This window comes from Furipterus horrens, unplaced genomic scaffold, assembly GCF_987537825.1.
Source record: "Furipterus horrens unplaced genomic scaffold, mFurHor1.1.pri manual_scaffold_1, whole genome shotgun sequence".
Taxonomy (NCBI): Eukaryota; Metazoa; Chordata; class Mammalia; order Chiroptera; family Furipteridae; genus Furipterus; species Furipterus horrens.
In genome coordinates, this window is record NW_028327171.1 from 206390735 (window position 1) to 206412822 (window position 22088).

Here is a 22088-nt window from a genome sequence, read left to right on the forward strand (position 1 = left end):
CCTTGACATGACCCTGTACCTAATCATTTGGGGTTAACTTTTAACATCATATATTTCTCCTAGTTCTCAGAACAGTTTTAAGATATATAAAAAACCAATATGATTATTTCTATGTTACCAATAAATCAAATGAATCTCATGAGAAGTCAACAACTTATCCAAGGCCACACAAAAGAATGGGGTCTTCCACACTGATTTCACATGTCCAAACCTAAAGCTTCTTCCATGACATCACACTGCCTGGAAAGTATATCTGAAAGTCATGGTCCTCATACTAACTTGGAATCCTGGCAAACTTTGGGGAAGGAGGATGCAGAGAGGCAAGGGTGTGAGGAGGAGGTGGCCCACCCATGTTTTGATGTTTCTCATGTCTTCCTCTCTTTCCCAAAAAGTAAAATATGTTCTTCTAGTTTAACTTCAGCACATGTCAAAAGAAAGCTTTCTGCTTCTTGAACTTCCATCATTTGGGAAATACAGCCCAACACAGTAATTTCCAATTTTGAGTATGCATGAGAATCACTTTGAGAAATCTGATTCAGTGGGCCAAGGAGTGGGGTCCAGGTATGTGAATCTTTAATTAAGACTCCAGGACATGTTGATGGATGTACTTGCATTCTCCCACTAGAACGGAGCTGTTCAAGGACTAGGACATTGTAAATTTTCTACTTGTACTTTCTCCTGATGGTGGCTGCGCTCTAATTTTCTTCTATTGATTCTGAAACACACCAGGGTTATTATCTTCTCGTGTTAGATTTTCTGACCATGTAATACATGTAGGCATCAAGCATCTATGTTACGTAAATCAGTTTCCTGCAATATAGCAAGGCTGGTATTGCCATAAAAGTTAATTAGAATGGTCTGACAGGATTTCAGCAGCCATCAGTTATTTCTTAGGAAACATTGAATGGGTCCTAAATTATTGTTATTGGTAATGAGAAGTTTTATTTTATCCCTAAGATATATCACTCTGATAATGTGGAGCAAAAGACAGTAACATACTTTGCTCCTTAACAAAAGTATAGAATTAGAGAGAAAATTAATTCAGTTCATGTCCAAAACCGTTAATGTTTCAAATGTGTCTGGTTATGGCCTGGACCACTGTGCCTACTTTTGTAGAGTTGACTCTCATGATTTTTCCTTTGAGTTTCTTTCATAGTGACACATTTTCTCAGAGGTCTTCTGCACAATCTGAAATCTAATCTAAAAATACAAGTCCCTACAAGTCTGTGTTAATATCTGTTGTGGGTGTGTGTATGTTAATACATTGTAAAGCAAAGCATTAACACAAAAAATATCTGGGAAAGTTTTATAAGACTACTTCCTGTAAGAAATATATGAGAAATGTGGATAAGTGTCTACATAATATACACACAATTATATGTTACATACATATATGTATACACATATATAGTACATATATGCATATGTCCATATGCATGAACACACACGATGGTATTCAGGTAAATATTGACTGGCTCTTTAGGGTCAAAAGCACTGGTTTGCAATGTTTGCCAATTTTCTTGGTGTAAATACTCCCACAATGGTTGACTTAAAGCTACCAACCTGACTGAACAGAAAATCTGCTTTCCTGGGCTGGCAGGCTCTAACAAACATACCACTGGAGTATACCTCTCTCAAAGAGGAAGATTTAACTAGCTGCCCTTGAAGCTGTTTCAACATTTAACGTTCGTTATGCTTTTTCTATGTACATATGCACCCTATAATTAATTGCTATAGCTTGAGCAGGAAAGTAGGTGGTCCACAGTGTCTTTAATCCTACCGAAAGTAAAAAGATTATCAAAGCAGAGATTTAAAGGCCACCACACAAATGTAGGGCTTTGAAATCCACTACTTCTCCCAGGGTTTTTAATCCTATGTGTTGGCAAAAACAGATTTTCAACTGGGCTATTTATCATTGTAAGCATAGCTCCCCATAAGATCTGCATATTTTTATGTATTTTTTTTCCAAAATGTTCCCCTTTGTTTCAGACGTTAAAATAAGAACTTTTATTCCCTGCCCCACCAAAAAGAAAAGGGGGACAAAAGTTAATTGTATCTGAACTGAGGTGTAACTATGGCCCTATTAAAGAGGTGTAGTTATAGGCTATTGATCACAGCGCAGAGGAAAAGCTTGTCATGTAAAGTCAAGAGGTTAATGTAATTACAAGAATGGGCAGCAGGATCAGCTGTAGCCCAGAAGTGGCGAATAACTAAAAGCCGCTTTAGAGACACATAATGTTGTCAAAGCATAAATAATTCATCCTAGCATTCAAGAAGAAATTACTCTTCGGTTTCAGCATATTATTCAGCCATTAAAATCCTGCCTTCTGAAGACTTTTGATGCAGCCATAGTTTCAGTTCTAAGTCATTCAGAGGCATACCACCTCCATTAAGCCTTATATTGCGTAGTTTTTAAAGTCTTAGAGGGGATGTGGATTCACAATTTGTTTAATAACCACCGTAAAGTTCAAATAAGGGGGAAGAAGCTGGGAGGATTTATGCTACATCCAGTAGCTAAATAGGGAAGATTAAGCAACATGGGGTGAAATTTTTAGGTCTTGAGCTGGGCCAAGTTCCATTCACTCCACTTTCTTTGCTGCCTCTTCATCCTTGCAGATCCAATCCCTGAAATATTTATCTACTGCCAAAGAAGTAGAAGAGAAATAGCAATGGGTCCCACACCTTCTTTTAAATATTCTCACATAAACTGCTCACTGGCTCTGATAAAAATACTTTGACAATGTGGTTTGGAATTGAATCTGGTGTTGTTGTTGCTGTTGCTATTGTTTTATTTATTTATTTTTTCAGTCTGTACTTTTAGAAAAAAACTTTTGTACAGCTATGGCAAAATGATAGCTGCAGGCCCCTCAGAATCAGTAGCTAACTGCTATCCCTATAGCGATTACAACTGTTATTTCTACTGTGTTGTCTTCAGCATGTAAAGGGCAATACATAAAACAATTAATATAAGAATGAGTATAATTATAAAATCACAGAATCAAAAGTGATGACAGAGGAACAAATGAACTTGCAGCCCAAATCCATTCTCTGCCCTTCCCTGCCCTGCCCTGTGCCCCAGGATGGTGAGCTCAGATCTTGATCCTCTGACTTTCCTTTGGGGATCGGCCAGTGACAGACCCCAGCAGACACTGAGGGCAGCAGGAGGAAAGTGAGATTATTTCATCCCTGCTCCCTCCCTTCTAAGGTTTAGTTCTAGAAGCAGCCATGGCCTCTAAAGCTTCTTTTGAATGACCCTTCTTTCACATTTCTGATCTCATTCAAGCTTTAGTAGTGTTTTCGCCTAGAGACCTATAAGATCTTACCACAGTTTCACATCCCTGAGTGTTTCAGCATCATTGACTGGCTCTCTCCCACTAGTCCCTTTATTAAAAGTCTTCAAAAATCCCAGCTCAATGTGCTAGACAATTTTTGCAAGTATCCTGACTGATACATACAGGAGACAAGGAACTGAGAAACAAGGCTTCCTTAATATATTCTCTAGAAGAAATTCCTTCTCTTTAATTCTTAAGACACCATAAACAGTTACTAAAATCCTGATGAAAAGGTCTTAGAGAACATCGTGTCCAAACAAGACTTGAGTCAAACACTCAGAGAAGAATGATATCTTTCTGATACCCTAGACCATACTATCAACAAATTGGTTATCCTCTGACAACTCTTGGGGATGGAAGGGGGAGCTAACATCACATCAGCTCCTTCCCCACCCATGTTAGAACTGGGCTATGCTTTTGCTTAAACTCAGGAAGCCTAATCTCGCCTCCAGGAGAAACAACTGCCTAGCGCAGCTCTGGGTGAGCAACTCTACTGAGAGGCAACTCATTTTACAGCAGTCCCTCTCTATATCGCGGTTCACTTACCGCAGCCTCACTGTATCGCAGGATTTTTAAAAATATTATATTTAATTATTTATCGCGGATTTTTCACTATATTGCAGGATTTTGCAGTACTGTATACGTATGTTGTTAAGGTTACGTAGGTTTAAGAGTGTAGAATATGTTTAGGAACGTAAGTAGTGTTTATAAAAGTGTGGAAAAGGTTAATAAGGGAGTGGGAAAGGTTAACAAGGGACTGGGAACGGTTTATAAGTGTGTGGGAAGGGTTTATAAAGCTTTATAATATATATAAATACTAGAATAAATGTAAGGTTCCTACTTCGCGGATTTTCACCTATCATGGGGGTGGGGGTGGGGGGTCTAGAACATAATACCCATGATAAAAGAGGGACTACTGTATATGATTCATTGTATGCATTGGATATTATATATTACTATCATTAAAAGGCTTTTTTTTTTTTAATTAAAACTATATTCCTCTGTATTGCTCCTGGTTTATATTTTGCAATGAAATAATGCCATTTTCATTATGAAGAAGGCATGTAAAGTATTTATTCCAAATGTCTGAGACATTTCCATTCATGGAGCTTCCCGTGAATAGAGCAGTGATGCTGGGTTCACACCTAGCTTGGCCAGCGACTCTGCCCATCTCCACCCAATTCCTACTCAGCATGAGCACCTAGATTTCATTCTTGATTTTATTTTCTCCTCACCTTTGTGCCAAACCTGTTAGCCTATACTATCATTTTTCATCTCAAAAGTGTGTCCTAAATCTATATTTTTATTATCCTAAATATCTGCTAAAACCTACCATCATCTCTCACCTGGATTAATATAAAGGTAATAACCTCACTGCTTCCATTCTTTCCTCCCAATAATCCCCTCAGCACACAGAGCAGGTGGTGTGATGTTTCTAAAATGTAGATCAGATTACCTCATTCCTTCCCATTAAACCTTCCAATGGCTCCCTTAGTCCACAAGGTCCCTATGTAAACTTGCAGTTTCCTGCTCTTGTTCCCCTCACTGAGGACACACTAGCCTTGCTGGCCTTCATTTAAAGTGCTTCCGCCCTGTGGTTTTCTTGTTTTTCTACCCAGAACAACCAACCCCCAATTCCAACCTGGCTGCTTATGTTGTACCATTCAAATGCCAACTCACGTGCCACGCCTTCAGGGAGACCTTTGTGACCACACTCTAATACTCTGCCTTCAAGCTGGGCCCCATCACATTTTACTCTGTGGTTTTCATCTTTTCATCTAGTGTTTATCACTATCAGAAATATCTAATTCATTTATATTTTCACTGCTCGTCTTCACATTTAGAATATGAGCTCCATGAGATCAGGGACCTCATCTGTACTGTGTACACCTTTCCCTCCAGTCCTCAGCATGGTGCAGACTCCATGCAGGGGCTCAGAAAGCATTTGCTGGATTTGATTCGCTGGTCTACTGCAATAGAGAAGTGAAGCACAGTGGTGGGACCTCACATTTATTTTTTTTCACCAAATATTATTAATTAGCTCTTCACCTTATGCTCATATTATTTTATCTCCCACCTAGTAGACATCAGCTAAATCTTCAACTGCTCTGTTCAGTAGTAGGAAGTGCTAGTACATGTGCAATATGAAATTGCTCTCCTGTTCAATGAATGTCTCGCAATCGATTTTTAAAACTTTGATTCTTACATATAAAACTGATTGACTTGTCAAGTAAAGATCACAGAACTGAGACAAAATAAAGGGGTGGGTGAAAAGAACAAAAGGATCTGAAATCCAAGTACTATCCAGGATGAGCAAATTCTCCTCCAATAGACCCAGAAAGGACCTGTAAGAGGACTCTCTCTCTCTCTCTCTCTCTTTCTCTCTCTCTCTCTCTCTCTCTCTCTCTCTCTCTCTCTCTCTCTCTCTCTCTCTCTCTCTCTCTCAATTCCAAAATCAAAAGGTTGCTGCATAAGATTAGGGGGTCTTCAAATCTTGCTCTTTACTTACACAAACTTTACCTTAGCAGCGAATAAGAAAGATTTGAAAGAACAAATCTCTGAATAGAAATCACTGTGGCACTGTTTATTAGGTCTTGAATAAATTAAGTAACCTAGCTGAGGCTCACCGTTCTTCTCTGAAAATAAGGAGGGTGCTACTACTTGCCCACCCCTGCACAAGACTGAGGGGAGTCAGATGACCCAGTGTCTGCATAAGTGCCTCCTGACATGTCAATACACAAATGCTCACCACTGCCATCATTATTGTTGTAAGAGAGAGAGAAAGATGACTTACAAAGACAACTGGCAGAAACCTACACAATATATTACAAGGATAGACAAATACTACCTCCCATCTGCTCAACACTTAGAAAGAAAATAGGAAAAGAGCATGGATTTAAGGAGGGGTAAAAGCTAGGAGAGCTTGGTCTAGAAAGTATCCATCGGGCAGATGAGACTTGAATGAAGACCTAAAGGAGAGGGTCATCATTTAGCATACAGAAAGAAGTAGGGATGATTGGAGAGAAATTAACCACTGCCCAGAAGGCAGCAATTTAAGAAAGTGGAGCAAAAAGGAAATGTCAGGGCAGGTTTGTCTGACAGGAGGACAAAAGCCTGGGATGTAAGAAGTGACGAGATGAATTAACCTAGAGAGTAACCCAAGAGCAGAAAAGCTTAAAACTCCACACCACGAGATTGCATCCAGGTCAGGAGGCAGGCAAGAGTGTGATTAAAGAATATCAGGGACCACTGAGGATTCTAACACCTTCTTCTGCAGCAAGAGAAGAAGCATACCTGGATTAAGGGGCCAGGGAGAGCCCCACTGTATTTTGTCAAGTCAGGACACATCTGGAGAACTGGATTTTGTCTGGAGTGTCACATTTTTCCACGGACATTGACTTGAAAGCACTCAGAGGAGGATGACCAGAGTATAGAGGTGACTGAAAAACATACCATGCAAGAAAGAATTTAGGAATCTGTTATTATGGAACCCAGAAGACTCAAAGAATGTGACATAGCGTTCTTGTCTGCTTGGGTTGATCTCAGCTGATTTCAATTTTGTTTTTTAAATGTAAGACTTAGGAGATTCCACATGATTGAGAAGTCAAGAATACATAGGGAGAAGTTCACCTAACCTAAAAGCCAGAAGGATTGAGTTTATTTCCTCTTTGCCCCAATTGATGTATATATTGTTTACTTTCTAAGTTCTTAATTGATTCCCATATTTTTAAAAATCTCATTAAACTAGAAGATCTCTAAAATATCTACACACTGGTTAGTAGTAGGGCACAAAAACTTGTTTAGATAGTTAAAGTTATTGATTACTTAAGTTATCGGAAATATTTACTAATTTTTCCTCGTCCTCATTTAGGTCAACCTAAGAAGAATGCAAATAAAAGCAGCAGGAATGGGAGGAATTGATCCAAAGTAAAATTTAGGTAAAATCAACACTTCCCAGTGTAGTGGAATCCAGATACCCAAGAGATTAGGCCAGAGTCACAGATTAGAAAGACTCATGAAAGTGTGGCTTAGAGCGAGGATAGGTGGGAAGCCAAAAAGAAAGAATACACTCTCAAATTATGTTCAACAGAATCTTTGTGTTATGGACTAAATGCTGAAAAAGTTTATGTTCAACTAAATGTTAACCAAATGTTCAACAAATTTAGGGGTTGAAGCCTTAATGTAATGGCAATTGGAGATGGGGCCTTTGGGGGATAATCAGAATTCAATATATTCATGAGGGTGGGATTCGTGTTTTTATAGAAAGAGGAAGGCCAGAGCATCCTTTCTCTCTCTCCCCTTTTCTCCCCACCCCCTCAATCCTCCATGTGAAGGCAGAGCAAGAAACCAGCCATCTACGAGCCATGAAGAGAGCCCTCACCAAAAAACCAACCATGCTGACATTCTGAGGTCAGACTTCCAGCATCCAGAACTCCGAGAAATACATTCTTGTTGTTTAAGCCAAGACCATGGTGTGCTGTTAGAGCAGCCCGAACTGACTGAGACATCTAGTGTTTCTGAATGCTAAACGTTATTCCTTCTCAAGGAACAAAAAAGAGGTCTATGGTAAAATTAATTTGGGAAATGGTGGGTTTAACAAAATAAAAGAGCTTTCTTTACTACAGATTTCTCAGCACCTTTAATATGTTCAGGGCTCTTGCGACTCAATAAGGACATTGTACAAAGCAGTTTCTTTCTTTAAAAAAAAAAAAACCCACAGAGGTGACCCTCCTCCTCACAACACCCATCACCTCCACCCTGCAAGCATTTTAGGGGGAGAAGTGTTGATCAAACACTGCTTTACAGAAACCTTGGAGAGCTCTGCCCCTGAGCTGGACAGTCCCAATAGAAAGAATAAGAGTGCCCAACTCATCCTGTGCGAAAGGAGCAAGAATCTCTAAATCAATCACTGAACACTAATTAAGCACCGACTATTTGTCAAATGCTGGAGTGGATACAGAGACTGAAACCCCTGGCTACTATTCCCAGAAGTTTTCAAGATACTAAGAAAATAAAACTTGCACACATGAAAAGGTAACAGTGTAAGCCTCTCTTATTAAGTGTCAAAAACAGCAGACTGGCGTGGACTGGGAGTATTCCAGGGGCCTGGAAAGCTTGCCATAACTCTGGCAGTCAGCACAGGCTTCTCCAGGGGGGACCTCAGGCCATTCCTGGAAAAATTTGCAGGGTCAGACCATTTATAGGAAGATGCAGGCATTTTAGACAAGAGAAGACTGTGATTAATGGGGCAGGCAAACACCAAGGGTATTGAGGAACATTGAAAACATGAGTCTGGAACTGTATGTTCTGGAACAGTGTGGATGGTACTAAAAAACTGGGGATGGGCTGATTTAAAAGAGACTTCAGTACCAAATGCAGGATAGTTGAGCCCCACTGTACAGGCAATGGTGAACTGCTAAAGTTTTAGAGCAAATCTGTGATATGATCAGAACGTTCTTGTCATCTTCAACTTCACAGACACAGACTGGAAATGGCAACTACTCACTTCAAGTCAAGTCACTTTAATTTCTGGAGCAAAGCATTTATTCATTGGTGGAAGGCATTCAGGGGAAGGGAAGAAGGGAGAGATTCTGTTTTCTCTCTTCGTCTGGCAAATAAACAATCCTTCTGGTGGAGAAAAGAGTTCAGTGGGCTATTTTTAGCCTCCTGCCACTGGACACCAGTGATAGAAGACATAGATGTGTTTTAATATAAGATTCAGATATCCTGGTGGACCAGCTCTGCACACTGTTTAAGTAAACATTCTAAAAATAAGACCATAAACTCATACAACCAGGAGAGACAAGCAAAGTGATTCAAAGTGTTTCCTCATTCATTTTGAAGGTTTCTTTGAATTTCAGCCAAGAAAGAGCCATCATCGTGACTTCCAGGGAAGGAGCTTCAAAAGAAGTTTGGAGAGACGGTCTTTCTGAGTATTTTCACATGAACTGGGTTGTAACATGCAAAGCTGTCCCCTGCCCATCAGGAGCTATGCTTCAGTGCAGAGCAGAGCATGGGGGCCAGGACCATCAGATCATGGACCCTCTTCATTTATGTCACTTGTGTCCATGCTCTGCCTGACCCCTAGAATTTCCATGAGTGACTCTAAGTTGAGGAATGGGGTTGGAAATGTTATAGATTGACTGACCCTGCCTGGTCCTTCCTCTTCCTGCCCCATCACACTGGGCTTCATTCACCACCTAATCATTGACATGAAGCAGATAGCCAGACCCCAAGGGGCCCTCTCCCACAAAGGCTTTCTCGGGGGAGGGGGTGAGGGACAGGGGCCACCTAGGGTACCAATGTCTTACTCATATGACTAGATCCCTCCTTACTAGTTCTAGTGTGTTTGTAATAGTTACTTTAGAAATCTAATTTTTTCCAGTGAATACTCCTAAATATTATACATTGCTTCCAGTTAAAATACCACACATCCATACTGGAAAGATTTTTCCTTTTCAAATTATATTCCGTTTAGGAAAATCTAGGCTCCCTTTATACTTGAGTTAACCTATGTCTTAGAAGATTATTCCGCTGGCAAGTCTGGTTAGAAATAAAAGAAACTACAACAAACAAAGGATTGGCATGGCTAGAAAGTAATAGTTTCAGACATTCCAAAATTATTTTCCAACCTTCACTGCTGACCTCCTAGAGAACCTTTGGTTTCCACTGAATGCTAGTTAAAACCACCTCTGCTGTGGCTCCTGCTTCCCCTTCTTCTTACTTACGTGGCCAGCCTCCCACTCACAGAGGACAAGTGCCCTGGCATCCTGAACGAACGCAACTGGGCAGAACAATAAAGAAACATGAAGTCCACGTAGAACAACCACACACTGAATGTTCAGCTGCCACGCCCCCTTTTTAAATGAAACTACCTGCTGCTCTCCTCTGTTAAAGGAAAAGCCTGCAAGTCAAGCACTTCACATTTTTCTGGGCTGTGCTTACTCTAAATAATGCAATCAATCCAGCCCTGTCGTGGAAGAGAGCATGGGGCGACAATAGCCAATCCCATCACTCGTGCAGCCAGCTCTATCACTCCAGAGCCCTACGCTCCCCTGAAAGCTCATTTATGGAAAAATACAATCAAGCAGGGTCTGTGAGGGGCTGCCCCCTGGGGAACTTTTGTGTCATTGCCTTGAGGAGAAAGAAATTCACCTTGAGCTGCAATAAACTGACATTCTCTCCATGGTGTTATGTGCCTGATGGAATGCAGCGAAAAATAAATCCAGGCGGCCCAGCATCTCCCCACCGATGGTCATGCTGGAGCGGGGAGGCAGGCAAGATGATGTTATACCATTACGACACGTGGCATTCATCTTTCTAAGATGATAAATCAAGAGACACACTATTCAATCTGTTAGAAACAAGAATCTATAAACGAGAGAAGAAAAGCAGCAGCTCATTATCATTTCAAAACCACAGACTAAGCAGGGGTTTGAGCAGGAAATAGAGGAAGCAGAGATGCGAGGCAAGGGCACATGCCCTCTCCATAAGGGCTTGACAGGGCGAAATAAATCAGCCCCCTTGAAGACACAAAGCAGCCCCCACAGGCAAGTGAGTGGGAGAGTGCACTTGCTCTTCCTGAAGTTTCTGATGCATCTTCGAGGCCAGTCAACTGTGAAAGGACCAAGATGAAAGATGATCAGGACTGGAGTGGCTGCTGGGAGCTGTGACGAGCCCTCTTCTCCTGGAGCGTGCAGGCACGGTGCCAGCTGTGTGCTGAGTAGGGCAGGGCAAGAGATGCTGAGCCCCAGGTCCTCGTGCATTCCAATTCTTTCTGACCATGGCTGGGTTCTGAGCTAGCTCAAAGGTGTACTAGCAGGACAGGTCATTTGGTAGCCACATGAGTCGACCACTACCTGGGAGAGCCAATGTGTTAGAGCAGAAAGCAAGTCACTGTTAGGCAATGATGAGGAACACAGAAAGTGGAGGCTAAAAAACCAGCTATGAGCCATGTGTTGTAGACAGAATGATCCCTGTGATTTATTGTCCACAGAGGGACACTTGCTATTAATAACGATATAGGAAGAATACACTGAGACTGCTCTGGCAAACCAGGATGGATGGTCACTCTGGTTATGGACAATGTCACGACAGAAGATGGGAGTGACTTCATTTTAACTCCTCTTTCGCTGAGGAGTATATATGTCTGTTTCCTCATCCAGCTCCCAAGTCTGGGGAAGGGTAAGAAGATTCTTCTCTTAATAGGCTGGTGTCAGAGGTCAAGGTCAGCCCTTCAAGGATAGAGGCTCCTCTGCAAATGGTGAGATACAAAGGCACTCCGAACTGGAGACAGAAAGATGGTTATTGGGTCAGATGAACCTGGATGTGGGGTTATTGGGAAAATTCAATGAAAGAATGTGTGCTTATAGATATTATTGCAGCTCACCACGCATCAGATACTCTTCTAATCCCTGTACCCGATTTAGCTATATTTATGCGTATTATTTCTTTCAAGGCAGAGTGCCTGGAATAAAGCAAGGTTTCAAAATCTGCTAATTCCTAGCTCATATGATTTTGTCCCTTTTTTCCTGGCTTAAATTTTCCCTATTGTGGGAAGTATAAAGAACATAATAATAAACCAAATATAATTGTTGTCTCTGCCCCAGAGGCCTCGTGATTAAATTATTTTATAATTGGATATAGAAATACAAACTCTAATAGTTCTGTGCAGGAAAATGGTGCAGAGTGGTGTGAGAGAATCACAGAGGGAATCCACTTTAGACAAAGTGTTCAGAGAAGGCCTCCCAGGAAGGCGATGCCTATGTGCTGTGTCCTGAATGACCAGGACAAGGCAGCCCTCTGGGAGGGATCAAGGGCATTCCAAGCAAAAGAGAACTGTGGGTTCAAAGCTCCTGACCCAGCCAAGGACTTGGCACATTTGAGGACCTTGAGGGAAGGTAGAAGAGAAGAGAGGAAGAGGAGAAGGCAGAGGACAAAAGGCTGCCTTAATGTAAGGCTCCAGCCGTGGGCAGTAGCCATACCACAGAAGGCCCGGTGTGCATTATTCCATACACATTCCTTGTGTATCTGATACATGCTCATCTAGGCCCCAAATCTTTGATTTTAATAGAAGACTAATGAAAAGGCATGGAGCAGTTCAAGCTTAGAAGAAGCATGGCCTTTTTATATTCGAGAAGTATAATTCTGACTGCTGAGTAGAAAGTCAGTGGGGAAGGGGGGGAATTGAAGGAGTAATTCCGAAGCTCTTGCTGAAAGTTGGAGCCCAGTGAGTGGTGACTTGGACTGAGGCCGCCTAAGGCCGTTTGATGGATGTGAGGAGAAGTGATGGGACTAAGAATATACTTGGAGATGGTGCTGATAGGACTTGTAATGCTGAGATTGGAGAGGAAGAAGGGAGGGATCCAGAATAATTCTACACTGATACATGTATGCCTGGATAAAGCAAGACTGGGAGAGGGCCAGGCTTGTGAAAAAAATTAAAAGTACTGTTTGGATAAGTACATTTTTAGAATATTTTCCAGGTAATGAAATAGATAGCTCAAGAAGGCAGATGTGTATACGAATCTGAAGTCCAGAGAAAAGGCAGACATAACTGGGAGGAGGTGGAATTTATGTGATATTTAAAGACAAGGATAGACACAATCATTTGGAAAACATGTAGAAAAAGAAAAGGAGGAAATATATTAAAACCTTTATTCCCCTATTCTCTCACTAACCCTAAGAATTATTTTAAAAACAATAATAAAAAATTTGACCTTTTACAAAAAGAAAGCATCTCATTAATAGTCATTTATTTTTTTATTAATTACCTGTGAAAGGCCTTTTCAAATATTTGTTAGTATAATCATATTTTCTTCATGTATGTTCTTTATATATTAAGGATACATACTTTTACTATCATACTTATGTGCAAATAATTCCAAGTTTGTCATTCATCATTTAAAATTCTTGATAGATTGAGTTTGTTTCCATTTTTTTTAGTAGTATGATTTTGGGGGAGGGTTAAAATAATTCAAACTGTCTTTTCATTATTTTGTCTTTGGTGTACTGTTTAGAAAGCCCTAGCCCATTACCAAGGTTTTAGAGCAAAAGTATAGAAAGCTAGAAGTTTATTACAACATCGATTGCAACAGTAATTTTTTAAGCTAGAAATAGCCTAAGAATATATCAAAAATGTATTTCTTAAATGTATGACTTCCCATAGCAGAATGTTTTTCAATACATTAAACATAATATGTGCTTCTATTTATTCACATTGAACCAGGTCTCCTATATATTTTATAGAAAGAAAAGGGAGAAAGAGAAAGAGAGAATATAAATGTCATTACAGGATGACTTCCTTTTTGGAAAACATTTTGTAATAACAACTATATTTCTATATATTGCTATTTCTATAATAAAAGAGTAAACAGTTTATGTATATCTTATCTCCCAATTAACTGTTGAGCTTATATATTCTCTTCATGTTACCTACTCAAAACATAAATTATTTAATTAATTAAATTTTATACATATTAATAAGAAATTATCTTTTATTTGAAAAATCTACCCTGTTACTAATGATAGCTACCATTTATTTACACACAGTATGTGACAGAATTTGACATATGTGTGCATCAGTTTAAAAAGACAGAGAACAGGCAATAAAACCTGAAGGAACACATAATGAAGTTATCTCTGCCTTTCACCTAATTAGTCAGTCAGAAATGTGTGTCTGTTGGCAGTCTTTCATAAAACTCTTCTAGAAGTTTTCCTGAGGCCATCAGGCTGGGGACTTGGTTCCCTCTCATGGCCAGCGGCAAACATTTCAAATAATTCAGTATTGACCTCAACAGCACCCCCACCTTTGTTTTTATTCTACGCCACACATTTCTAGGTACCCAGCACCAGCAAGCTCCCCTAAGCCTCAGATTCTATTACCCACAGAGACCTTCTATGCCCTCCCTCCACCCCACCCCCCAAGTTCTTTTCCAACAAACCCCCATCCTACCCTGAAGTGATCTGATTTCCTTAGCACACAGCTGGTCTTATCCAGAAATTAGAGGGAAGGCAATTCAATTCAATTAATTTATTCTGAAGCATTAATAACTGACAAGATCTTTTGATCTTCCAAGACTTATTTGCATTAAAAATAAAATTAAGATGTAAAAAGGGATGGTATTCTGTCACCAAAATGACTCTCAATATAGAATGTTAACTAGTATGGCCAATTGAACTGAAAAAATTCAGGCAGATACCTTGGGACTGTCCTGCTCTGGCTAAAGGTCTAGCTAGAGGTGAGGGCAAGCAGGTCAGTGTGGGGGGGATGGGAAAAGGAGGTGGGAGGGCTTCCTTTTATGACGCTCTTGATTTTCAGTGTCTTCCTTGTCTAGAGTTTGAAACCTATAGATCTTCTAAAGTCTCCACATTTGGTCTGGGTTTTTTGTAGATAGCTTCCCCTACTTTGGTGTCAGTGAAATCTCTGGCAATTGAGAGGGACCAACAAGGGGAGTGGGCTCCTTCTGATGAGATGCACAGGACCAGGGGGCCCCAAAGGAAGCCCCCATTTCACCCATTTGTACTCTACATCCAACTTCACATTTCCTGTCTCCAAAGAGTCTCACCAGATCCTAAGTTGGCCAGGCCTTGGGAAAACTGAGAAACCACAAGGTCTTGGTCCAAAGAAATGGAGACACAGGGCTTACATTTTTCTCTTCCATTAACATTCAAGTATTTTAATGAACACCAGATTTTACTATTTGTTCCTCAGGGAGGACATTTGAGTTTTCTGTGGCTCATTTTTTTTTCAATATTTTAAAATCTTTGCCCTCAATGAGGCATAACCATAATTGCATTTGTAAGAAGTAGGCTGTATTTGGTTAGTGGAACTGGTTTATAAATGTGGTGACAAAAATTAACTTCGTGTTTCCTTTGTAAGGTGCCTCTCTCTCTCCCTCTCTCTCTCTCTTCCTCCTTCCCTCTCTCTCACAATTGATCAAGACCTGAAGGTTTTAAGCAACTCACATTCTGCAACGTGTGAATACCAATGTGCAATGACTTATAAGAAGCCCTTTAAGCAGGTACATATAAAGAAAACCTCCTGTGCAATAGAAAGGGTATTCAAATTGCTCCATCTAACCACAAAGAAGAGCAAATTATCCCCAAAGTATAAAGTGGTTTAAAGACAGAGAATTGAGAACTAAATTTAAGGCTGACATCTTGACAGTCTCATGACCTAGTTTCAGGAACAAAGCTACACAAGAATGACAAATGAAGGGGGGAAAGGGAGAAAACCAGGGAAGAAGAAGAAAAATAAAAAGAAGGTGATGTGATGGAGTGAGAAGAAAATGCATCAAAAACAATTAAGAATAAAATATTACAACAGAACATAGCACAAAGACTGTCTTAAAGCTGTTCTTTGGTAGGTCAACTCATGGGAAAATATACATTTAAATATTTATAATATTTATTATTATACTTATTAATATAAATTTACACTTTTCAATACACCAGTGACCAACACCCTGTCTAGCACAGCAACAATGAGGTGAAAACTGAAGGAGGGATGGTAAGTTTTATGCTAATTTTCCAACTTCTTAGATGGTTAACACCAGGTATCCAAACTACCGGAAGTTTTTATCAACTTTTGTGTATGAGTAGATATCACATTAAAGAAGATTAACTTTACAGGACACTGTCCATCAGTTTATGGTCAGTGGATCTTCTTAAATCAGCGCCTTTTTTTCGATGAGCAAATAATTTCCGAACTACGTTTTTTACTCTCAATGTATCTGGGTTTGAGAAACAACATCAGCCCCCTGCCATTGCCCCTCCCCCCAAAAACAGAGAGGGAAGAGAAAAACTACAGCACTGACAGAGGTTAGTAGCAGTCTGTCTGTATTTCAGCTTTCTACCCAACCCCAGATCTCAATACTTTTAAATAATGGTTTATCAGAAAATACTACTTTCCGTTTTGTTTACAATCTTTCTGTGTATCAGTGAGCTTCTTCCACAGTATCTATATACCATTGACCAATTGTGCGAAATTTGAAGAATGTACTCTTAGGCGAATATTTTTAAAATGTGTAGGTCTTTGTTGATATAAATAGGTGGCAAACATGGTTTACAGTTGTTTGTGTGAAAAATGATATAACAATTAGTAAATAAGAATACAAGAATAAACTTTGTGTTTTGTGTACTTACAACTGTAAACCTACTTTTTTCACACCTTGTATCTGATATTGAGACTCAATTGAAGATACTCCTCTTGGTGGAATATTACAGAACGATCAATCTCAGGTCAGGAGAGACCCCTTGAAGACATAGCTTTCAAAGATTGATTGAATGAAATCCGGCGTATGTTATAAATTAATTATATGCATTCATTTTAGTAATTATGTCCATGTATAGAAAATTGCTAATAATCTGTAAATATATTTACACTATAATCTTACTGTTTACTGCTACACTTGCTCATGAACATGTTCCTAGGTTCCACCCTATTTGCTGGGAAACAAGCTAGGGACTGGTATTTTTAGAGTGTCCATATGATTCTATTATAGATGGTTCTGGGATCACATTTTGAAGTAGTGCTTAGCTTTAATAATTGAAAAGTTCAAAAGAACACTTGTATAATTTTTCAGCCTCCACAACCGAGTTCGACAACAGCATTTTTACTTCATTGATGATTGAATGGAGAAAATATGGGGCTCAAACATGGCAGTCAAAGGCCACCTCCTACCCCAGGGAATCCATTGACATCTAAGGCGTGGATTTTGAGGACGGCAGAATTAGTTGGATCCCTCCCTCAAAGAATCTGCTTGCGTCTGATTTACACAGGTGCAAAGGAGTCTTACTGAGGAGAAAACAAAAGGACTGCGTTCTGTTCTTATTACAGATTCAAATATACATCCCTGATTACTTATAGTAACTCAAACTGGGGCCAGATTATAAGAAAGACGAGAGAGGCCCTAGGAGCTACCTCTCCTGGATGGCGAGTATGTGGACATTGGCCAGATACAATGTTAAGGCCTGAGGATAATAGAGCAACTGAAAAACAGTTCTCCCGGCACAGTGGGCAGGTGGTGGTTCTGGAGCCCAGCTTGGCACACCCACTCTGGTAGCATGTGCATTGTAGTTTGGGGAAGGAGACATAGGCAGCCGGCCTCCTATAAAGAGCAGCAGTGTGGTCCCCAAACGTATAATACAGCAGCGGCTCCAAGATGATGGAAGCTAAGCTTTGTCCCGACAAAGCAGGTTCACAGCATCATTCAGGTTTGGGCTGCCGGGAACTGGCCCTGGTATTGGCGCTTGGTGAGCAGCGATGCCCAGGATTGATGTGTTAACTTTATAACCTAACCTGGGAGACTTAGCCTGTATCTCCTGACATCAGGTGAGGTTTTCTAGCCAATAAAAAATGGATATTAAAGTGAGCACAACCTATTCATAATCCCAGATAGAGAAGGGTAGATAAACTGGTTCCATTTGTATTGTGTTTTTTCCTGTTGGCCATCACACAAATCCACTCCACAAAGGAAACCCAGAAGACTGAAATCCTCTGAGTGACTGCTTTGAACGCCCAAAATTCCTTTTGTTAATCATCTTTAATTTATGCCTCAATGGCTCAGAGGTAGGAAGAAGTTTTCTTTTTTAGTAGAGTAAAAAAAAATTACAACTGTAATAATTTCTTCTAGGTTAAGTATTACCAAAGACACTCTCTATTACTCAAATGTTCATTTTTCTCTCACACTTTTTCTATCACTTTAGCAAGGCTAGGCATGACAGGGAACTTGGACCTTTAACAGTTTTGTGATTACTACACATGGATTTCATAGTGGGAATGCAGCCCTAGCTCTTCCACATTCAGGTTTTGATAAGGAGCATCTCAATGCGCTTGTCCAATGCTTAATTTCAAATTGTACTTAACATGCTCCCAAGATGTTTTAAAAATGAATGAACTGAAATTTTATTTACATATAATCTAAGCTTTTAAAATGTTTAAGATAAACTCTGTCATAACAAAAATGAAGAACTAGTTGAGATAAATGTTCTGTCTAGAGCTCAACACACTAGGAAAGAGCCAGATAGGAAATATTTTTGGCTTTGTGTACCATAGAGTCTCTGTCACAACTACCTGACTCTCCCATGGAACTATAAAATATACAATAAAAATATACAAGCAAGTCAATGTGGCTATGTTCCAATAAAACTTTATTTACAAAACAGAGAGCCCACAGGTAGCATCCTGTTGACTCTTGTTCTAGACCCTTCTATTCTGCCACAAATATCTTTGTTTTGCTCTGCAGTGTCCTGTTTATAACAATGGTAGCTGTCATTAGAGGTCACCCATGAGTAGAGACAATAGATTTCATAAGATAGGGGTACAGCCAGGAGAACTATAAAATTCCTAGCCTGTACAAAAGCATCAGATTGTAATAGAATAAGTTATTTTAGTAAACAAATAGTCCTTCATGTTAATAAAAAAAATTACAAAGGGGAAAATGCATACTGAGGTACACTGTTCATATGAAGAATGTAAACAAGGATCTGGTAAATTTGTAGCCTAATTATAAAACCACATTCATACACCCAGTGAAAAGGATGATACTGTATAAAAATAATAAAGGAATTACCTTATTATGAGGATTGATGAAAATTTGACATGCATAGCTACATAAAGTCACATCTCGCCATGTAAGCAACAAAGCTATGTCTCTTAGTTGCTGATTAAGCCCATAAATTCTCATAATAATAAGCATGAACAGCTAATTCTAAAGAAAGAAGAAAAAATAAATAAATAAAATAACTCACCACACTTGGCTCTGGTCTATCCATGGCAACCAGCCTCAAAACCATAAAAAGTATCATAGTTGCCTGTTAAAGAAGCCAATGGCTTTTCATTAGCAAATGTCATTTCCAAAGATAGTATGTTGATTTAAACTTTCAGCTTTCCTCCAAAATATTTTTAATAGGCCCCCACTTTACTAAAGCCTCTTTTACAGGCAATGAATATGCAAGGAGAGAAAATGTGGTTTCTTTTCTTTTTCAGAATGAGGTTTTTTTTTTTCTTTTTTTTTTTCACTTTTTATTTTTATTTGCTATTTTTTTCTTTTTTTAAATTATTGTTCTATTACAACTGTCCCATTCCCCCCCCCCCCCATTGCTCTCCCCTGCCCCTCCCACCTACCTTTTGGTTTCTATCATGATATAAAGTCCTCATGCTAAGGCTCTATTTTGCAGATTTAAAAAACTAGTTTTATTCAAACTTAAAAAATAAAATGATAAATCCTTAGCAGTTTACCTGATAGGTATTCTGTAGTTTCTGTGACTTCTTTGTACAGCCAGAAAGAAGTACTTTTTTCCTAGTTTCCTTTGTAAAAATTACATTTGTTTTAAAGAAAGGTGAAATTGCATTTTTTGCATGTGCAGGTCTATAAATTTTAATATGTGTAGATTCACGTAAACACTACAAGAATCGGGATATGGAATAGTCCAGTACACCCCAAATTCCCTCATGCTCTTCCTTTACGGTCACCCATTCCCCAACCTCTACCCACAGGCAATCTTTGTGTTCTGTCACTACCATTTTGCCTTTTTGAGACTTTTATACAAAAAGAATCATGTTGCATGTAATCTTTCAAAACTGCCTTCTTCCTCCGCATAATGCCTTTGAAATCCAGCCGAGTTGTACCACGCATCAGAGGTTCATTTCTTTTCCCTGCTGACTGGTTTTCCATTGTGTTGATGTACCATAGATTGTTTATTCACCCATTGAAAACATTTGGGGTTTTTCCTTCCAGTTTTTGATAATGATGAATTGAATAGCTATAAGCATTGAGGTCCAGGCTTTTGTCTGAGCATACATTACTCTCACCTGGGAAAATACCTAAGCATGGATGACGAATCATATGGTAAGTGCATATTTAGCTTTAGGAGAAACTGAGAACTGTTTTCTGAAGGGGCTGTTCAAATTTGCATTCTCAGCCGCAACGTAGGAGACTTGTAGTTGCTCCACATCCTCACCAGCATCTGGTATATTTTTGTCATTTTGTTCTGTCAATACTATCTCATTATCCACGCTAAAAAAAAACAACTTTATTTTCTCTTTCTGGATTTCTAGTTTATACTTGTAATAAAAACTATATCTTCTCTTCCTAGATCTATAATTCCCTTTCCTGTTGTATGCTATAAGGAATCTATGCCTTAAGGAAGATTACACTCATTTCTTCAACATCTCGCCTTCCTTTTCCTCATTCTCGGTGGTTTCAAGCTAATTGTAGATCTGAATCTTGTTTCAGATGAAGTAGTGAGTAAGTGTTTCATAGACAATGAATCACCGACTTCGGAGCAACACCCTATTTGCTAGGGATCGTCTCTGTTGATTCAGGTGTGTGGGGGGTATTTTTTAAGGAACAGAACTGGATTGCTCCAGTGAAGTAATGCACCTATAAATTATCTTACATACCCAGGCTTGCCATCTAAAGAGAATTCCTAACAAATACGGCATATCTCCATACATGTTGCCAATCTACACTATGATAAAGTTACATGAGTATGCGAACATCAGAAGGCCAAACTTGCCTTTGCATACCTAATTTGGGGGGCTGAACCTTTCATTGGCAAATTAACAATGGAAATGATGGGAGGCTATAATTTCACATTTTTAAGGATTTATTCTGAAAATTGCCAAGGTAGAGAGGGTGGGAAGAAGGGTGACGAGAGGGATGTGCTGAGGAACCAGACAGCAAATGGCAAAACCTGGTTTTGGATCCAGTTCCATTCTTTAAAGCAGATAGCTTCCACAGGAACATAAAGTGATGGGGAAGAAGTGAGCTCTGCAGAAATGTGGAGGTGAGAATGGGAAACCTGATGTTATGAGAACATGCATGGGGTGTTGTAAAGAAAGTGCATTTTATGTGTAGGAGGTTTTCAAGATTGTAAACAATGTACAATTTTTTAAAGTTTTATATGTGTGGTGTCAGGTGGATACTACACTTATTGGGAGGATCCCTTTGTAAATTGTATATATGTCCAACCACTGTACTGTACACCTGAAATGAATATAATATTGAATGTCAACTGCACTTGAAAAATAAAAATAAATAATGAAAATAGTTTAAAATAGAAATAACCTGACAGCCTAGAATAAGTTGGAGACAGTGAAACAGAAAGAAGGGAAAGCACTTGGGAGGTTCTTGAAATAACCTTGGCTGGAAAAATTCTTAATGTAGACTGTTTTTCCCTCTCATGCCCAGTAAACCCCAAGCTCCTCTCTACTCCCTGCTTTTTATTCACATCCTTCCTACCTCATTTAGCTCCTTGATGTTTCAATCTTGGGTTCCTAAATGGTTCCAGAGTCAGAATATTATTCTCTCTCTGAGCATGTTTGGAACAATCATCTCATATAGACAGTATCCTATGGAGAACATTTACATGGTGAAGGGTAGTAGCTTAACTCTTCTTTCCTCCATCACATTTTCATTGGAGCTTTGTTTCATACTATTTTCCCCATGAAACAAGAGGTTCAAGTTGAATGTGATGCGCGTTAGTAAAGCTTCCCATCGCTCCCCTCTGCTGGGGAAGCAGGCTGCTGATGCCACAATGTATTCTAGCAGGATCCCCAGGACCCTTGGAATAGACTAATGACCTTTCTCATGGCTACTTTTTTTTTGATGGGCTTAAAGAGAGGAAGTTGCAATAATTCAGGCATTCCCGGGTCAAAACCCCCCAAAAAATTGCATAAATAAAGTCTATGAAAATGACTAGACTCAAACTTCCTGGTGCATTCAAGAATTAACTCAGGGCCTTGTTTGT